At 53.4% G+C, this 19,063-nt stretch overlaps 2 protein-coding genes across 6 annotated transcripts in view; one reads left to right on the top strand and one right to left on the bottom strand.

Moving 5' to 3' along the window:
- Positions 1-9,924, bottom strand: part of ANGPTL2 (angiopoietin like 2) — a 33,860-nt gene extending 23,936 nt beyond the window's left edge. The window contains exon 1 of the mRNA XM_060154319.1: positions 9,506-9,924. The gene's annotated coding sequence lies outside the window, so the exon portion shown is untranslated. The remainder of the gene's footprint in view (positions 1-9,505) is intronic.
- RALGPS1 (Ral GEF with PH domain and SH3 binding motif 1) overlaps positions 1-19,063 on the top strand; it is a 322,342-nt gene that overhangs the window by 218,842 nt on the left and 84,437 nt on the right. The window lies entirely within an intron of this gene.

The following is a 19,063-nucleotide window of genomic DNA, read 5'->3' as shown; positions in this document are numbered from 1 at the left end:
AGCCTCTGGTGTGGGTCGGACTATGAGGTTAGGGCTGCAGTGACGTTAGTGTAAACCTCACTGAGTTTGTGAGCGTTTGCCTAGTTTCCAGCGCACTTTTAGCTGCTCCTGTGCCGGCGGCCACACCCAACCCACACCAATGGGAAGGAGCTGCCCTCCTGGGCTGGGCGGGCCTGCCGGCACTGCCTTCCCACAGGCCGCTCACCTGCCTCTCCATGCTGCTGTGATGCTGATTGCGGATGCCGGCGAGGGCTCCACCTTGGCCAAGTTACTGCCACAGGACCAGGAAGGCAACTTGGCTTCAGGCCTCGAGACCTGGCATGGTGGCACTGTTTACCACTGAGTTCTGTCCCTTCCCAAGTGTGGGCTCTCACAGCTTCCCAGGCAAAGTTCTGTGCCCTTGGGCTTGAGATCCTGAAGGTTGAGCCTCTTCTGTGAAGTGGGGTGATCCAACCCACCTTGCACAGTAGCTAAGGACTGTGGAAGTGCTTCTGAAACCAGAGGTGGGGATGGCATGATAGCAGCATGAGAGCACCAGCAAAGCCGGCTGGCGGCGAGGAGTGCTGACCACATTCCGGCAGTGTGTCCAGCACGTGTACCATCTCCTTGATCCTACCATCCCCCCCGAGGAGATACCAGGACTAACTCTCCCATTTGACAGCCGAGGGCCTTGTTCCATGTCACAGAGCTGGGCCTGCCCAGGAGTTCTGTCTAGCCTCACCTCCCACCCTGAAGGAGTCCGCTGGTTGGACTGGTCCTGGCTGTCATGGGGTCCCTAGCATCTCACACAGCGCTGGGCACAGAGCGGGGAGGCACCAGACGTGCAAACGCAGTCAGAAACTGTGCAATCTTTAAAGAGCATTTCTTGTAGCTGTTCAATTAAAAAGAGAACGAAACTTGACGGTTAACACTCGTACAGCTTTTTAGGTTCACAAGGCCCTATACATACACATTATCTATGTAATCACCACGACCTTCAGAGCCGGTTAGTAGTATTATGCCCATTTTGAGGGTGAGGAAACTGAAGCTCAAGAGGGTGTCAGGTAACGTGCTCAAGGTTGCATTGCTGCTGGTGGGACCAGTCATGAAGCCGCATGATTTTGGGTCTTACTGTCACATTTCTGTGGGGTCTGGGCTTGGCGGGAGTGACTTGGAGCCAATTGGGTTACAAGAAGGAAGGGAAGGAACAGGGCACTGTGCTAGGTGCCTGACATACACTGTCCCAGGGAATCCAGCAAGGTTGGTATTCCCCCCAGTTTATAAATGGGGGCACCAAAACCCAGACAGGCTAAGTGACTTGCCCAGGAGCACATGGCAGACGAGAGCCAGAGCGGACTCAGCCTAGAGCTGGGGTCAGCCTGACACCAAGGGCTGTGCTCTTTGTGCTGCCTTTGGCCTTGGCGTAATTTATTTTCCTTAAGGGTCAACCCCCTCCTCAGTTTTTTGCAAGTTTGGCAGTTCTTAATGGACAGTAATGAGTTTGTTTACTTTTGCTCTCTTGATATTTATTCAACTAATTGCATCCCAAGAGAAATAACTCCCCAGCATTCCAGCCATCTTAGGCCTGGAGAAGAACTCAACTCCAATCAAAGAGGTGCTCCTCAGTTTCTTCCTATGACCAACAAAGAAAAGCAAATCCAACTGTTTTCCTTGGCTTCAAAGTGAAAATAAAAATGATTCTTGAAATTGCTTTTCCACATTGTATTGTGAGGAGTTTCCATTATGCACGGGTTTCCCTCCCCACAACTGGGGCTGGTGCGACTGAGCCACATGACGGGCTCTGCACACTGGGAGGCCACCTCCTCAGGGTCTGGGTCCCACCCAGCCTCCGGTGGGCGGCTCTAGGTGTCCCTGTTTGGCCTGCTGTGGTGGGACCCCACATCGCCTGTCCATGTCCCTCTCAGCACTGCAGCCCCGCAGCCCAGGTGAGGGGCCACTTTGTGGGAAGAATCGTTTTCATAAGACAGAGCTGTGTGTCCTGCCCTGTGGCAGAAGCTGCTTTCCCGGGGTCATCTTGTGAGTTCTCACCCCAAAGGGTAGGAATAAGAAAATTTCAAATACTGAAAAAAATAGTACTACAACCAATTATCACCATGATTCAAGCGCTTTATAAACATTATCTCATTTCATCCTCCCAACAGCCCTGGGAGGGAAGCCGTTATTTCAGGGTTGCCGTGCGTGGTGGCCCAGGTTGTGCACTATGCAACCCTAGGGAGCCCAAGTCATATTCACAGTCTTTGTAGTTTTGTATATTTAAATCACAGCAATATTCTAATTCCCACAAAGACGCTTTTAAGGCTAACGGCAGAGCTGACAGTTGTCCCCATGGCAGGTGAGCAAACTATTGAGATTCAAAGTCCATGAGTCATTTTGCCCAAAGTTACCAGCTTAACTAAGTAGCAGTTGGTAACAGAACCCCAGGATATATACCATGCTGCATGTATGGAAGTGACAGGAAAACTCAAAGCAGATTGTTCTCTGACAACTGCCCCCACTCCAAAGCAGGGGGAGAACAGGAGAGCTCTTGCAACCCCCGGGACTGCTGGCCCTGAATTAAATCCAGCTCCCAGGATGGTGTTTCATGATTAGTCCACGTTGTAGTCCTGTCTGGGGGCTCACAGAACCCATCCCTCCCTCCCCAGCCAGCCCTGCCCCATCATTCTGTGATCACAGATGAAAGCCAGGTATGAGTCCAGGCCAGAGGCACTGCAGGAGGCCTGGGCCCCTTTCAAGGCAGCAAGGGAATCTGGAACTGCCACCTGGCCCCAGTGTGCCCGACGGGCCCCTGACAGGAAGCTAGGAACTTGAGCTGCACTTGAGTGAGTTTGATGGAACCGAGCATGAATCGTGATGTTAAACCAACATCAGGACAGAAAGAAAAAATCAAAACTTTGAAGTTGACAGTTTTTCCTGCTAAAGCTGGTTGAGATGTATGATGTGCAGTTAGGTAGAACCAAACCAACTGGTAATCCAGGCTGAGGGAGGGATCCAGATAAAGGAAAATTCCAGAAGAAATGGCCCTAGAGGGCCCAGCTGACCACGTGACCAATAGGATAGATAATAACAGCTACCATTTGTTTGTTGTGAACTTACTATGTGCTCAGCCATGCTCTATCTCATTGGTGCTTACAACCCTATGAATAGGGGACCATGCATGCTGGTTGGCCCCAGTTAAGACCTATTATCTTATTAATTATTGACAGCACCCTGTTTTATTCTCAAAAGTGTCCTGATTGAGTAACAAACTATTTGGTCTCCTTACCTAGGAGAAAGATATTATTATCTGTATTTGCAGTAGAGGAAACCCAGGTCCAGAAAGGTTAGGTCACTTGCCTAAGGTCCCTTGGAGTAAATATCGGGACTGGGATTCAGCTGTCGACTGCAAGGTCCATGTCCTCACCTCCATCAAGAGAATCTCTCCAACCAGTATGAGTAAAAGGTGCCTGTCTGTTTGCTCAATGGCCAAGATGCAGGTTACTTCTTAGTCACTCTTGACTGACAAAGTAGAAATAGCTTTCGGGTCAGCACAAGGGTGAGTCTTGTTGGATGCTAGAAACAGTTCTTGATTATCCAGGTGGTGAGACCCCAAAATGGGCATCTAGGATGAGCAGTGGTGTCCTCACCTTAGAAACCCGGGAGAAGGAACTGTGCATCACTTGTCCTGGTGATTCACCGCCAGCCTGGAGGCCAGGGAGGGAATAGCCACATCTCCAACTGCCATCCCTTCCCAGCCTAGGATTCTGTGAATCATCCCCACCGAAAGTCAGTGTGGGTACCCAGGGAGTCTGGAGCTGATTCCCAGACCCTGCCAGTTCAACTCTAATAAGACCTTTGAATGAGCCATTTGTCCAGCCAGCCAGCCTTCCATCCACTTAGCCTTCCCAGCCAGCCCGCCATTGTGTATTGCTGCATCCTGGGTCCAGCCCTGTCGTGGGTTCTGGGAACACAGGCGTGAACCAGAGCAGCAGGTAGGTAGGATCAGACGGATTTGCCTGGAAGAGTGGCAGTGGAGGGTCAAATCTGCCTGATGCTCCTGCCACTGGTGTGTTGCTGGCTCCAGGGCAGGGCTGAGTTCATGGAGGAGGTGGGTTGTGGTCATACTATGAGCTCATGGGGCAAGAGGGGATGTGGTTAGGCGGCGGGAGCTCGTTGCCTTTGCCAGGGGGACGAGGGTGCTGCTGTTCCTTTTCCGCGGTACATTATTTGGGGACCATTTTGAGGTGGTCCCAAAGCCTGTGCACTGAGCCCTCTGTGCCAGGAGCCTCAGCCAACAGAGCAGAGGCAGGAGAGTCTGCAGAAGCCATTTCAGAGCCCGGCTCCTGCGTTGGCTGCTGCATTTCCGGCAGTGCCTCCTGTGCTCTGGAGCCCTGGAACTGGGGGAGCCTCAGACGGGAGAGAACAGCTAGGGACTGGGTGGACAGCACTGTCCCAGGGCAGCTTCCTGGGAAATCCGGACCTTGCCTGGAGCTGCTCTTCTGAGCCAGGCTGAGTGGTTGGCACCATGGCCACCTCGGCCTGTTGGCAGGGCCTATCCCCTGAGCACTGGGACAACCATTTTGTGCCTACCTCACTGATCCCAGCAATTCTGTAAGGCAGGGGCTATGATTATCCCCATTTCACAGATGAAGAAACAGAGGTAAGGATGAAGTCTTGCCCAGGCCTCAGAGCTACCAAGTGGTGGAGCTAGGCTTGGAACCAGGTTTGTGGATTCCATAGCCAGCCTTCTTACCCACACAGTCCTTCCTGGCCTCCCTGCCCTCAGCCGCTCTCTCCTCTGCACTCTGCACTGCTTGCAGCTCCAGGCCTATCTCTCTAAAACACACATCTGGTCTTGTCAGTGTCCTGCTGAAAGATAGAGCCTGTGTTGTCATGCCTCCCTGCATCTGCACGTGCTGTTCTTTTTGCCTCGTCACCTTCCCTGTGTCCTGCCTGAGGCACGCTTGCCTTCCTTGCTAAGTTGACCTTCTCAGTGAAGCTGGCTGTTCACAGGGAGGGCCCCCTCCCTTCTCCCTCCTCCAGCTCCCAGAAGCAGCTGGGGCTGCTTCCATCACAGCCCCCAAGATACAGCATGTCTGGTTCTCTACCCCAGACTGCAAGCTTCTTAAAAGTGGGGTCAGGGCGGTTCCCCCTCTGAATACCCAGTAGCCAGGATGGCACCTGGGTTCCTAAATAGGAATTCAAGGACTTCATTCATTGAACATATTTCCTGAGCATTTCCTCTGTGCCAGCCACTGTGCTGGGGGCTGGAGATAGAGCAGGAGCAAGGTAGGTGCCTGCCCTCCGGGGGCCACAGTGTCTGGGTCTAAGGCTCCCTCCCTCCCTCCTTCCTTCCCTCCTTCATTCATTCATTCAGATCCTGTCTCTCCCTGTCCTTAGTGGGTATTGGAGGTCCAGCAGTGACTGAGAGATCCCACCTTCCCCTCATGGGGGCTGGGGTGGGTCCATCTTGGGCAGGACTTTGGTCGTTCCTGGAGCTGGGTGGGTCCTCAGGCATCTCTCAGAGATAAGAACAGAGTTCATTCTGGGCTTTTCTGAGGTGGTCTTGAGCATGCCTTTCTGGAGGACTAGGCAGCAGCGGGAGGCTGAGGCTCTGGGGCTGCTGGCCCTAAGACAGGCTGGTTTCACCAGAGAATCCACCTAACACAATAGCTTGATTGTGAGCGGCCTGGCTCCCCCCACCCAGCACGTTAACATGTCTGTGATCAGAATGTGTCTTAAAACTGATGTGTACGTGGAACAGGACACGGTAACATTTTAACTCCCCTCCCAAGGCTGTTATTAAGTCAGTCATATGGCTTATGGTCGTTGTGTCGGAATGTGGTTTTGTCATAGAAACTACCCTCAGAATGTGGTTCTGATGTGACCCATCTATCACCACAAACTCCTAGCTGCTAGTGGCTGAATAACCCTTCTATTTGGGGTGTTTCATATAAATTCGCAGAAAAGAAATGCTATTCAATGGATTGATTCATTCTTGAGATTCCCGCAGTGTGTTTGTCCGGGATGGCAGTGGGCTGGGGTGGGATGGGCCCAGATCTGGACTTGGATCCTTGCTTCTTGGCCCGCTAGTGGAGAGACCTTGGCAGAGGTGCTGCACCCGCTGACCCTCAGTTCCCTCTTCTGTAAAATGGGGACAGCGCCACGCATCTCACGGTTCCCTCTTAGCGCCACACGCCTCCTCCTTACAGGTCTCCCACCGTTGTGCGTTTGTGTGATTATTAGATTCACCTTCTCCCTCTTCCCACTGGGCTGTGGGCGTCGTGAAGCAGAACGCCTCCCCCATCTGACTGCTGTCAATTGAGACCAGTTTGGACAAAGTGGGCTGTGACTCAGAGAGAGGCCAGAAGCTGAATGTACTTGCCTTGGGCGGGGCTGCTGCCTGTTTTGTTTGTTCTGCTGTAGCTGTCAGTTGTGGCTCCCGGATCTCTTCTCTGGAATTGCTCAAGTGTGGCCGGTGTAGGCCTTGAAGACCTGAGCTCAGGTTCTGCAGCCCTTGGAGTCTCCAAGTTAGGAACGTGGGAAACACACCAGTGGTATCTCAGGCACATAGATGACTGCTGGCCCGAGGCTCTGCCCCACTGAGCTGGTGCAGAGTTCCATGGAGCTGCCGGGGGCGGCAGCCGTACAGAGCACCAGCTGCGCAGGGTTCTGAGCTAAGACAGCCTGGCTTGGAATCCAGTTCCACCTCTCATTGACTGTGCTACCGCAGGCGTGCTGTGTAGCTGTGCTGAGCCTTGGTTGTAAGAGGGGTGGCGATGAGGCCTGTGCTGTCTCAGAGGTAGGCTTCTATGACATGAGCGGGTAAGCACGTGGCTTTCAGATGGGATGGTGCAGCGTCTCTAGGACACCAGCCGAAACAGACTTGACTGCGAGACACCTTGAACAGGGCATTGGAGTGAGGCAGGGAAAGGCGTGGACTTTGGAGCCATACTGACCAGCGTTCACATCCCACAGAATCACCAACGGTGACCTTGGGCAGGTTGCTTAACTTCTCTGAGCCTTTGTTTTCTCATCTGTAAAATGTGACGCTAAAACTGGAACCTGCCTCCTAAGGTTGTAGCGAGGATGAAATGAGATACTGCGTGTGGCTTACTTAGCACAGTGGTACTTAGTAAATCACTGTGTGATGGAGAAATGGCTTAGTTGCTCTGCCCATGAAAGTGCAGGAATACCGTGCAGTCCCTTCCTGGGCCATGTGCTTCACACATTTTTGTCTGCCTTTACTGAATAATAATTAAGCTAATTTGTGTTAGGCAGGCCTGTGAGGTCAGTCAGAGTCTCTACTTGGCCCGGGCTGCCCAGAGAGCATAGTGAGCCACCGTGGTTCCCGAGTGGAGTCAGGAAACCTGCAGCTTCCGCAGCCCCAGAGGCCTTGTGCTAGAGAAGCATATATTTAATGTCAGCCTTTCCAAATGCTTCCAAGAGTTCAGGGACCTCTGGGGCCACAGGAGAGAAGCTACTGTCTGGGGCTAAGATGCATCAGTGTTGGCTGGTATGAAATCCACCAGACTTGGCCATTTATCTTGTGGCCAGACTTGGGTGATGGGGGTGGGGTTTGGGGGAGGGGTCCCAGCCTCACCCTCTGCAACCCCAGGACAGGCCTGGCATTGGTCCTCCCGCTTTGTGGACCTCCTGCAGCACGGTGGTAGCTTGCTTTCCTCCCTGCTGGTTCTGGTGAGCGGACCAGCAGGCAGGGGAGTAGTGCTGTGTGAGGGGTAGGATGTTTTTACTGTAAGGCTGGTATCAGATGCACCCGAGGTCCTTTTGTCGGTGCATCTGCACTCCTCCTTCGCGTGGACTTCTAGGATCTGGATGTGCTGCAGTTGCCCCAGACATAAAGCCCCCCTCCTCGGGCTCCTGGGAGGATCCCCAGCGTGGGTGGCAGTAGTGGTCATAGCACTGGCTCAGCCTGGTGGGATTTCCTGACAACCTCAGCAGAATGTATCCAGGTTAGAGAATCTGGGTCTCTGCTCTTCTCTCTCTGCAATTCTGGTTGTTATGGCTCATAATACTCAGTGACTAATGTTTTCTGAGGCTTTGCCACACACCAGGTACCGTGCTAAGGCCTTCCCGGTCATGATCCCACACGCTCCTCCTAGAAAGCAATGGAGCGTGGTTCAGAGTGCTGGGTTCAAGTGCTGGTGCTGGCATTTACCAACCATGTGGCCTTGGGCACAACACTTAACCTCTGTGCCTCAGTTTCCTCACATGTGAAATGGTGATGACTAACAGTACCTGTGTTATAGGGTGGTTGTGAGGACTCTCCCTCTTGGTAAGTGCAATGTAAGTGTTAGTTGTTACCAAGAGATGGGCATTACTGTTATCCCATTTTACAGGTAAGGAAACTGAGGCTTAGAGAGGCTAAATGATCTGCAAGGGTCACTTAGCTCATAAGTAGAAGAGCTAGGATTTGAGCCTAGCTTGTGCGTACTACCTCACTCTGTCTCAATTTGGAAAAATACATGTGGGGAGCATTTGGCCAGCTTCGGAAGTGGCATTCTCAACTTTCCTCAGAGCCCCGGTGAAAGGGGATCCTTTTCTAAGTAACCGAACTGCCCTCTGGGAGCTCTCGTAATCCCACAGCAGAGGCAATAGCTGACCCGTGACACACATATCACAGGAGGAGAAGGGAGGGATCAGTGAAGAATTTCTGTTTGGAAATGTTATCTAACGAGTGCTTTCAAGGGACTCAGAATGCAGAGCCTGTACCGTCCCCCTGCCGGGTGCCGGGGAAGCCTCATCCTCCCCTGTGTCCTGGCCAGGCCACGTACAGCCTGCTGGAGACCTGGGGCTCCGTCCCGTCCCATCCCGTCCCGTCCTGTGCGAGGAGGGACCAGACGTCCTCGGACCCGCCGGGAAACCAGGGCAGCGCTGTGCCCCGAGTCACAGCGGCAGGAACCTCTGGCTGATGTGTCCCTCCCGGCTCTGGACCCCTCTGCTCCTCTCCTCCCCGGCTGAGGGCATGAGTACAGGCTGCTCAGTGCCAGGGAACTTTCTGAACGAGGGCTCCCGGCTCTCTCAGGACAGCGTTTGCTTTTGCCTCAGCAGAGTCTCCAGCCAGGGTGCATAGGAACCCGAAACTGAAAGACAACTTCCGGAGTCCTCGGGCTAGCCCTACGTCCGTGACTCCATCGGCCCGCTGGCCCCTCAAGGGCACCCGTCCACACAAGCTCATGCTCGCGCACACACCCCAGCTGCGGAGCCCTGCCCAGGAGCCGCCTGCCTTCACCCCAAAGGCTCTTTGTCTGAGGGAGAGTGGGGCTTACTGATGGAGCCCTCGAAACCCCAGCCATGACCTCACGCCCCCAGAACTCCACCCTCTACCCAGGTGTCCACAGGTCCTGTCCCAGCAGATGCCTTGTTTGGCTCCAAGCGAAAGCAGGAGGGCCTAGCTGCGAGCATCGTGTTCCCCGGCTGGAGGGGTCAGGGTTCTTGAGCCCAGAGACCCGGAGCCAGCTGCTGCCTCTCGCCCCCGTACCTCGGTGCCACAGAGTCGGGCTCTTACCTCTTCCCTCCTGCCTGGCTCCCGGGGCAGCTCTCACATGCTTCACCTCGGCCGTCAGCGGGGCAGCCTGGCCATGGCCTCCCTGAGTCGCAGGCTGGACCGGCTGCAGAGCAGCCCTGCCTCACTGGCCTCTGCTCGCTCCGCTCTGCCTCCACAGCGGGGGCTCCGGCCAGGGATGGGGCGGGGGCTGGCCCGGGGTCCCGCCGGGTGGCTCACGACCTGCCTTCTCTCGCCGGGGCCGGCAGCTGCCCCAGTGCCATGCTCTGCAGGTCCGGAGCTCAGGCGGCACTGCTCAGGGCGTGGGGTCCATCCTCAGGCCGTCTGCGGCAGCCTCATTTGAACTCCCAACTCCTTTGTGGAGCCTTTACATGCTGCCGGAGGAAACTGTGAGCACAGCCTGACCCTGGTTGGCTGCAGGCACTTCTCTCCACCCACCAGTGCAAGAGGATCCCCCAGGCCCCAGAAAGGCTCAGGGCCTCCCCTCAGCCCCAGACAGAGGCGGGCCGCCCGGTGATGTCACACTAGCTCCGGCCCCAGCTGGCCTGGCCCCTCCCGCCCCAGCCTGCTTTGGCGGCCTCGTCGGGCCCCCTCCTTCCTTGGCACGAGCAGCCGGGCCAGCTCTGCTCCCTGGTCCAACGGCTCCCAAAAGCCCGGGCAGCCCCGGGTGCGCTCTGCCGAGGCAGAGAGCTTCCCCTCTGACTCAGGTAATGGGTTTAGATCCGCCCCAGCTGTGCAGGCAGCGGGTTGGCGTGTGGGCTGCAGGGAGCCGGGTCCTCCCCTGGATTGCTGCCTCTTCCAGGCCTGCCCCGCCGAGCCCCAGTTGGGCAGGCAGGGCAGCCCCGCACAGACGGCCTCTCCCCATCAGCCGCCCTTCTTGGAGGCTTCACTCTTACCTCTAAACCCTGGGGAAGGGAGCCCCAGGCTGTCTGCACAGCAGCCAGTGGGATCTGGGCTGTGAAGTTAGGGAGAAGCAGTGGCTTGGGACAGTGGAATTACCACCGGCTGGGGTGGGGGCAGCGCTGAGGAAATGCTCCACCACTTCCCACCTGAGGGGCCTTGATTGAGTCACTGCATCTCTCCGGGCACCCCTCTCATGCATCAGTAGATGAGCTAAAACAAGTAATCTACCGCCAAGGGCTGCGGCGAGGATTCTATGAGGTCATGCAGGAAAGGCCTCGGCGTAGGGCGAGGAGGCCTTAGTGGACTGAACTCAGGACTCTGGCGTCCAGCAGGTCAGGGCTCGCGCTCCCAGAACTTCCGCTGGGACCTCCCGTCCGGCTCTTTGAGGAACACATGATGGGAGTCCATCGGCACCCTCAGCACAGAGCCTGCCCCCGAGACGGAGCTCATGAATGTTTGTGGAGTCAGAGCAAGAGAAGAGACAGCACTGGACCCCACGCAGCACGCGGCCCTACAGGCTCATTGGCACAGGCCGGGGGGACGGGCCTGCTCAGTGGGCGGAGGCGAGTCCTGGGAAGGAGCAGCCAGGGCAGGTTTGTCCTCTGCCTGGACAACAGCCTTGTGCAGTGTTGGTGGTAACTCTCCTTTCCCTTTTAAAACATTTTTAGTGATGATGGTGGTGGTGATGATGATGTTTGGGTACAAATTGGGAGAGAAACTTCAGTGGGGTTCTCTGCGCTGCTAGGCACAGTGTATCATGTTCCTGGGTCCACCGTGCTCCTCCCCTCCCCAGGATAGCCACCCCTGTCTTTGCAGAAGGAGAGCACCTTTCCTTCTTGCCTCAGCTTCTCCCATCCTGCTCAGACCTTGTCCTCTGGCAAAGGTGTTCTTTGCCAGAAGACTCCAGTATCTTACAGGCCACCACGTTAGCCAGACAGCAGGATGGCACAGAAACCTTCCCCACGTCGACTCCGGGGGTGAAGGTGTTGCCCGCCCTGTGGATTTTCCAGAGGGCCTGGAGGATCCTGGTGGGGCCATGGCAGGCTGGGGGCTCAAGATCAGCCGGAGCATATGAGAGGGGCCCAACTTCTTCTGAGCTGCGCCCTAGACAGCCTGGATGCAGGCATATTCCCTTCTTTCCCTCCCTCCCTCCTTCTTTCTCTCTCTCTCTCTGACTCTCTTTTCCAGGATGTATTTTTTGGGAACCTGCTCTGAGCCAGCACCAGGAAGGCAAAGTCCCTGTCCTCACAGAGCTCGCAGGCCGGAGGGGAGACAGACAGACAGACTTGGGCACCTGAGAAGTGCCGGGCACAGGGAGTATCTAAGCAGGATGTCTGATGAAGCAGTCAGGGCAGGCCCCTGACAAAGTGGTGCTTCAGCTGAAACCTGGAGGATGGGTCAGAGTTAGCAGGTGGTGAGGTTAGAGGGAGGGTGGCCTGGGCGGAGAGAATAGCACATGAAGTGGCCCCAACAATATCTCCCTGCCACAGCGAGACCTTGACACTCCTCCCAATGAGAGGTAGGATCTCTGCCCCCTCCCCTTGAAGGGGTGGTTTCTGACTTGCTTGTAACCAGTAGAATGCAGTGGGAGTGACACTCCCCGACTGCCAAGACTGGGTGAAAGAAGCCAGTGCAGCTTCTGCCTTGTTCACTGGCAACACTCTGTGTTGGCGCCATGAGCCACGCTGGACCCCAAGAAGTCCAGCTACCCGGAAGCTGACGTGTAAAGACTGCATGTACCATGGGTCGCAGCTGGCAGCTGGCATCAACCCCCAGACGTGGGAGGAAAGAGGCCCCTCGCCATTGAGTCATCCCTAGCTATAGCGTCTTCCTGCTGAGGCCCCAGCCATCAGGCAGCAGAGATAAGCCATCCTAGTGTTCCGTGCCCGAATTCCTGACCCACAGAACCCATGAGGATAAGGAAATGGTTATTTGAGGCCGCAAAGTTTTGGTGGTAATTTGTTACGCTGCAGTAGTAACAGGAGCGGACCCTGAGGCAAGGGCAACTGTGAGTTCTTCCAGGAGCTGAGAGGAGTGCGGTGTGGAGGAGAGAAGGGGAGCGTGGCAGAGGATGAGGCCTTGTCAGAGGGGGGACTTCATCCCGAGGGCAGTCAGGAAGCACTGCAAGGTTCTGAGCAGGACAGGGTTCCTTCCGCCTTGCTTTTGTTTCTAAGAGGGCCACGCTGGTGTTGACTGGATTGACAGGTGCGGCGGCCGAGGCATCAGAGCTGCTGGGAGTTGGTTGCAGCTGTCTTGGTGAGAGAGGTGGTTGGAAGCGATGGGACCCCCTGGGGCAGGAAGCATTCCCAGGACATCCCCCCCGCTCTGGGAATAGGTGCAGCCCAAGTCCCTTGGTTGCTAAACAGATTTACTTTCACAATTCCAAGTTCCTGGGATCCCACCAAGTGGGAAAGGAGCAGCAGGGTGGCCGTGCCCTGCCCATCTTTCCTCACCCCCTGCCCTGTTGGTGGCCTTGGGCAATCAAGCACACCCCTGGGGAGCCTGAGCTGGGCAGTCAAATTCTGGTTCTACCGCCAGTAGCCCTGAGCCTCACTTTCCTCCTGTGGAAAATGAAGATGGTGTAAGGATTTACCCCACAGGGCTGTTGTGAAAATTAAATAAGATGTGACACGTTAAGTGTAACACACATGGTAAGTGCTCAGTAACGTTGGCTCTGGTCGTTTTAGTTGCCTGGGAGTCCCCTGAGCATGGGGGCATGTGTGGCGTGGGCCGTGTGGAGCTCTCCTTTTGTCCAGCCCAGCACAGCAGAGTGAATAAACGGATGGCTGGCAGGGGAGGGTAAAGAGCTGTGGCTCAGAGGCTGACGAACCTGTGCTCAAATCCCAGCTCTGTCACTAACCTGGGCAACTTTCCAATTCTCTCTCAAACTTTGTTTCCTCCTGTTAAAAAAGGCAATGATAATACTGACTCCTAGGGGTTAGTGTGAGGATTAAGATAACATACCTAACGCGCTTAGCACAATGCCTGGCATTCGCCATTGCTCAGGAAGTTGCTGCCGCTTCTCCCTGCCCCCAGGCTCCTCCCCACTCGTACCCAGAACACCCTCGTCAAGCCTCCACCTTGATGGCTCCCAGATCTTGGAATCCTCCTGACCTCAGTGAGCACCATCCCTGCGTTTCCACCTGCCTGTTGGACCGGTGTCATGTGACTAAAGCATTTGAGGAAAAGGGAATCTTTCTTTTTCTTTTTATAGTTTTTACCAGAATGAAAAAGATGTGTGATGTTTACATGGTGGCAGAATACAAAGAATCTTCATTATGTCCCACAGTTTGTATAAATTTCATGTGTTTTCCTATTTATCACCTTCCTGACAGTTAACAGTTCTTTTGTTTTTCTTTTTCCTGTTGGGAATGTTGGGATGTTCTACTGAGATAACTGTGTATGAGGGGTGGGGGCTGAGGCGGGGGGAAGTGCACGAATAATGTGTGTTACGTAGACAGGGGTGCTTGGGAGGGGGTTTTTGCTGTATCTCGCAACCTCAGAGTCTTACCAGCATTTCAGGCTTCACATTTCCCAAGCTGATTTTTTCCTTTCGGCACTTTTGAAACGCCTTTCCATTGTCTCCTGGCTTACACTATTTCTAATGAGCAGTCAGCTCTCTTCCTTGCAGTTGTTCCTGTGTACGTGGTGGGTCTCTTCCCCTCTGACTTCTTTTAAGATTTCTGTCTATCTTTGATTTTCAGTAATTTGACGATGATGTGACTAGGTTTGATTTTCTTCATATTTATTCTGTATGGGATTCACTGAGCTTCTTAGATCAGATATTGATCTGACGCCAGAAGCCCTCATTTATCCGCTCAGCCGCCTCGCTGGGCCCCAGGACAGATAAGCGAGGTCGGTAACAGCTTGGCTACCCCTCGGGATGAGAATTTCAGCAGGTATCTATCTGCAAGCAAATTGCGGTCCTTTCCCACTGACCGTAAAACTGCCTCCAGTCCCTCATCTCCTGTTTAGGACAAAGGTCCCGTCTGATACAGACAACAGTGTTCCAGAAGCAACCGTTTTTAAACATTTTATGCTGGATGGGGATGATTTTAAACAGCTTTGGAAATTTCCTGTGAAGTGTTTTTTACGAACCGACGAAGAACACCAGGAAACGAAAATTAAATCTCTCCTGTCTCTGTTCTTCAGTCTCCCCTCTCGGGGACAAGCCCCCACGTGAGCTGCAGGGTGAGAGAGAGGCGACAAACCAAATGAACATTCCTTAAGATACTGTTACGAAGACAAAATGAAAACCACTCAACTGAAGTCTCAGCAAATTGGCTTCGGGCAAATTGGCCTGGAGCCCATAGGTGGTGCTCAGATGGGGTTTAATAAGTATCTGTTGCCTGAGCAGTGAATGTGTTTGGCAGGTGATATCCAGGCTTGAGAAGAGGCACTGCCCGGACTCTGTCCCCTGGCAGGTGGGTTGGGAAGTCGGGAATGAGATGGACAAGCTGACAACAGGCTCTCCAAACCGCTTTGTAACTGAGCATGCACCCTGTGCTGACACTTGGATAGACTTGCCTGGCAAGCACTTCACAGACACAGCGTCCTCGTAGGGCTTTCCGTGTGCTGGGACATCCTCTGTGACACTGGGTAGTATAGGATGACTATTAGCACTGCCTTAGATACTTCCCATAAAAGAAGTCTCCTAACTTCTCACCAGGAAACATGTGGCTCCCCTGCCAGACATGAGGCAGCAAGTCACAGGACCCGACCACAAGGCCTCCAGGAGAGGAGGGGACCAGCTGGCTCACTCTCAGCTCAGAGGCAGCTGCTTCATTAAATCTGGAGGGATGGACGCTTCTGGCAGTTCCACAGCCTTCCTGATGCTCAGACACTCCCGTAGGCCTTTCCAAGACCAGCTGACCAGGAGAGGAGGGGCCTTGCCTTTTTGTCCCTCACCCATGGCTCAGCCTCACTGCAGCCTTGATCACTAAAAACTGCCACACTTCCTCGAATCTGAGAAGTCGTCAACCATTAAATGAGTCATGTTCTAGTAAAAGAGACAAAGTACTGCCAATTAAACCCTGACACGCTACTAACTTTAAGATGCCTCTGGATTTCAGAGATCCTAAAACAAGAAAAAAGTGTTAAAACGTTAGAATCGAAGAAATGTAATTTGTTTTCAGGACAACACAGCACAGTGTTCCTGCTATCTTTGATGTAAGTCTTCATCACAGTCCCATTACTGCCTAGCAGTGTGGCCTGGTGCAAGGAAGCCCACTTTGCCAAGCCTCACTCTTCTTGTTAGTAGAACAAAATAGTAATACTTCCCTCATAGGGTTTTGGGGGGAGAAGCAAAAAACGATACCTATAAAATATTGAGCTTGGGCTTCCCTGGTGGCGCAGTGGTTGAGAGTCCGCCTGCCGATGCAGGGGACGCGGGTTCGTGCCCCGGTCTGGGAGGATCCCACGTGCCGCGGAGCGGCTGGGCCCGTGAGCCATGGCCGCTGAGCCTGCGCGTCCGGAGCCTGTGCTCTGCAGCGGGAGAGGCCACAACAGTGAGAGGCCCGCACACCGCAAAAAAAAAAAAAAATAGTGAGCTTGACACCCGGCCCATCGCAGGTAGCTACATAAGGTGCTCTAGCAAGGCTTGTGAGGTCACACGTTTCTTTCATCTTCTAGTGCCCTGGTGGGTACACTGAGCTGAACCAAACTGCGAATTATCGGGGCTGATATTTCCCAACAGACTATGACCAAGAACAGGGAGGGCAGACAACTGAATTAAGGACCACCAACCAGCGGGCTAGGTTTATGGTAGGGCATCAGTAAAAAGCAGGAGGTTTGGGGTGAGAAGGAGAATTCCGTTGGGATGTGCGGAGGTCCAGTTCCTGAAAAGGAGGAGTAGGTTGTATTGAACTAACCCACTGGTCAGTAACAATGATAAAAGCTGGATAATATACAAAAGACAGCTGCTTGAAAGCACTTGAAAGCAATCCAAAGCAATAGAAGCTGGAGGAGACATGTTCCTTGAAAGACAGGAAGCACACTAGGGTGTTTCCCTACTCATGGTGATACACAGAATGACAAAACAGAATGCAGCAGCATTACTGGCTGGGAAGAAGAGAAAGAGATTGGACCTTGAGGATGGAAATTGAAGGGGGAAATGCTACAAAGGAGAAAGCCACAGAATGAGGAGCTCCAAAACTACTACACAAATTCCCCTTGATTCCTTAGTTAACCCCTAAATTGTATACATGGAGAGAGAGAGAGTCCTGGGAGCCCAAAAGAAAGCAGCAGCTGAGAGGCAGAAAGTTCAGCAGCTGCCTGAAAGATGGAGTTTGGAGTTCAAGTCCTGCCAAGTTAATGGGGCTTAGCCAGCACTTAAGGCTCCCAATTTAATCCCAGAAAGGCCATGCCTTACAAGTGAACCCAGGATTAACGGTTATACTCTAGGATTAAGGGCAAAACCAAAATAAACCTACCTGAACAAAACCTAAAAACCAAGCCTCCACAAGGTCAAGGGAATATGCCGGTAATTTAACTGCCTGCCAGAACGAAACACAACATTCTTGAGAGGAAGACAATAAAATACTGAGTCTTTTCAACGTAGCATCCAAAATGTCCAGCACACAACTTAAAAATTATAGGCGTGTGAAGAAGCAAGAAAACGTGACCCACGATCAAGAGAAATAATAAAATTAGACCCACCGATGACCCAGATGTCGGAATCAGTAAAGAAGGACTTGAAAACGTGTACATGTTATGAATATGTACAGGGTTTTCACGAAATGAAGTACAGAATGAACGCATGGATAGGGAATCTCAGAAGAGAAATGGGCCACATAAAAATAAACTAAGTGGCAATTCTAAAGCCAAAAGGGTACAGCACCTGACATGGAACATAATTTGGATAAAATTAACAGCAGATTAAATCCTATAGAATAAAGGATCAGCAAACTTGAAGCCAGGTAATAGAAATGATCCAAACAAGCACAGAGATTTTTTTTTTTTAAAGATAAAGATAAATAAATGGTGCTTCAGTGACCTGTGGGACAATGCCAACTGTGTAAGTGGAGTTCCAGAAGGGGAAGGGAGAGAGAATTGTGCAGAAGAAATATTTAAAGGAATAATGGCCCCCAACCTCCCCCGCCAACACATTCCCAAATTTAGTGAAGCATATCAACCCAAATTTCCAAAGCTGTTTAAAATCATCCCCATCCAGCATAAAATGTTTAAAAACGGTTGCTTCTGGAACACTGTTGTCTGTATCAGACGGGACCTTTGTCCTAAACAGGAGATGAGGGACTGGAGGCAGTTTTACGGTCAGTGGGAAAGGACCGAAATTTGCTTGCAGACAGATACCTGCTGAAATTCTCGTCCCGAGGGGTAGCCAAGCTGTTACCGACCTCGCTTATCTGTCCTGGGGCCCAGCGAGGCGGCTGAGTGGATAAATGAGGGCTTCTGGCAAGAGATCGATGGAGTGAGCTCCCCAGGCACGAGGCCAGGGTGGGATCACGAAGCAGAGGTGCTGGCGCTGGCGGGGAGATGGGCTGGTGTCATCATAGAGCTCCGAGGGCTGGGCCTGGGGCTGCCTCATTGTGGGCTCTGGCCTGAGCATCTTGCTTGAGACCTAGTGCATAGAAGCACACGCTAGTGAATGACTGTTGAATGACTGCAGGGCAATACTAGCCTTCGAAAGCTCATCCAGGGTTTCTGACTCAGGGTCTCAGGGGTGAGGGCAGCAAGGGGCACCATTCGGGAGTCTACCTAGGAGAAGAGCGGGGAGGAGACCAAGGAGAGAAAGACAGCCGCTCTGACGTGGCGAGGCTATGTCTAAACCCCTGACGAGCTGCCCCAGGCCTGCCCCAAGCTGGCTCTGGGAGTCCTGAGTAACTCCCTCCTCCACTGATCTGGCTCCCGGGTGCCCCTGCCCCAGCCTTGCCCTCCCCCCTTCTCCACTAATCCATCTGCCAGGCAGGTACATGAAGGAAGGCAGTACCTGTGATGGGCCTTTCGGGGCCGTCCCGCCGGGTGCGGGTGAGGCAGCAGAGGGGCGTCCGCTCACGTTCCTGGTCCAAGTGGATGATGTCGGTGTCCCCGGTCTTAGCCCCTCTCCTCTGCAGGCAGGGCTGGTCCCCAAAGTGTTTTGGCGTTTGTTGTCTCCCTTGAGTCTCACGGCAGGCCTGGGGGTGGGGAGGGCAGCAGTTACTCCATTTTATAGGTGAGAAAAAAGAGACTGAAAATATCACGGTCGTTACTGTCGTCATCGTTTATTGTTTACTCCGTATCGGGCATTGTGCCCGTCCGTTCCCTGGCCTTATCTCAGCCAGTCCTCCCGGGTTCTGTGCGGGCAGCGCTTCAAGGAGGGCCCGCAACTCCCTCCCACCCTGGGCACTTGGTGAGCTCCTTCCCCCACTAAAAATATTAAAAACCATCTTCCATGACTGCATTGGTGTAAGGACAAATATGCTAACATTATATATTAAAGCATTTTCTGACCTAAAATTGCACTTTTTGCTCTCATTTTAAAGGAAGCTAGAACATTTTGGGGGCCCCTGATAGTATCGTGAGCCCCCGGCCCTGTGCCTGGCTGCACCTGGTGGATGACTCGGCCCTGACTGCGAGAGCACACTCCCTCCTCCACAAATTCAGAACCCCAGATCGCTGAAAAAGTAAAAAACAAACAAACAAACAAAACACCCCAGCAAG

The sequence above is a fragment of the Lagenorhynchus albirostris genome, chromosome 7 (genome assembly GCF_949774975.1).
Source record: "Lagenorhynchus albirostris chromosome 7, mLagAlb1.1, whole genome shotgun sequence".
In the NCBI taxonomy this organism is placed as follows: domain Eukaryota; kingdom Metazoa; phylum Chordata; class Mammalia; order Artiodactyla; family Delphinidae; genus Lagenorhynchus; species Lagenorhynchus albirostris.
The sequence above is the reverse complement of the archived record's forward strand: the minus strand, read 5'-3'. Positions and strand labels throughout refer to the sequence as shown.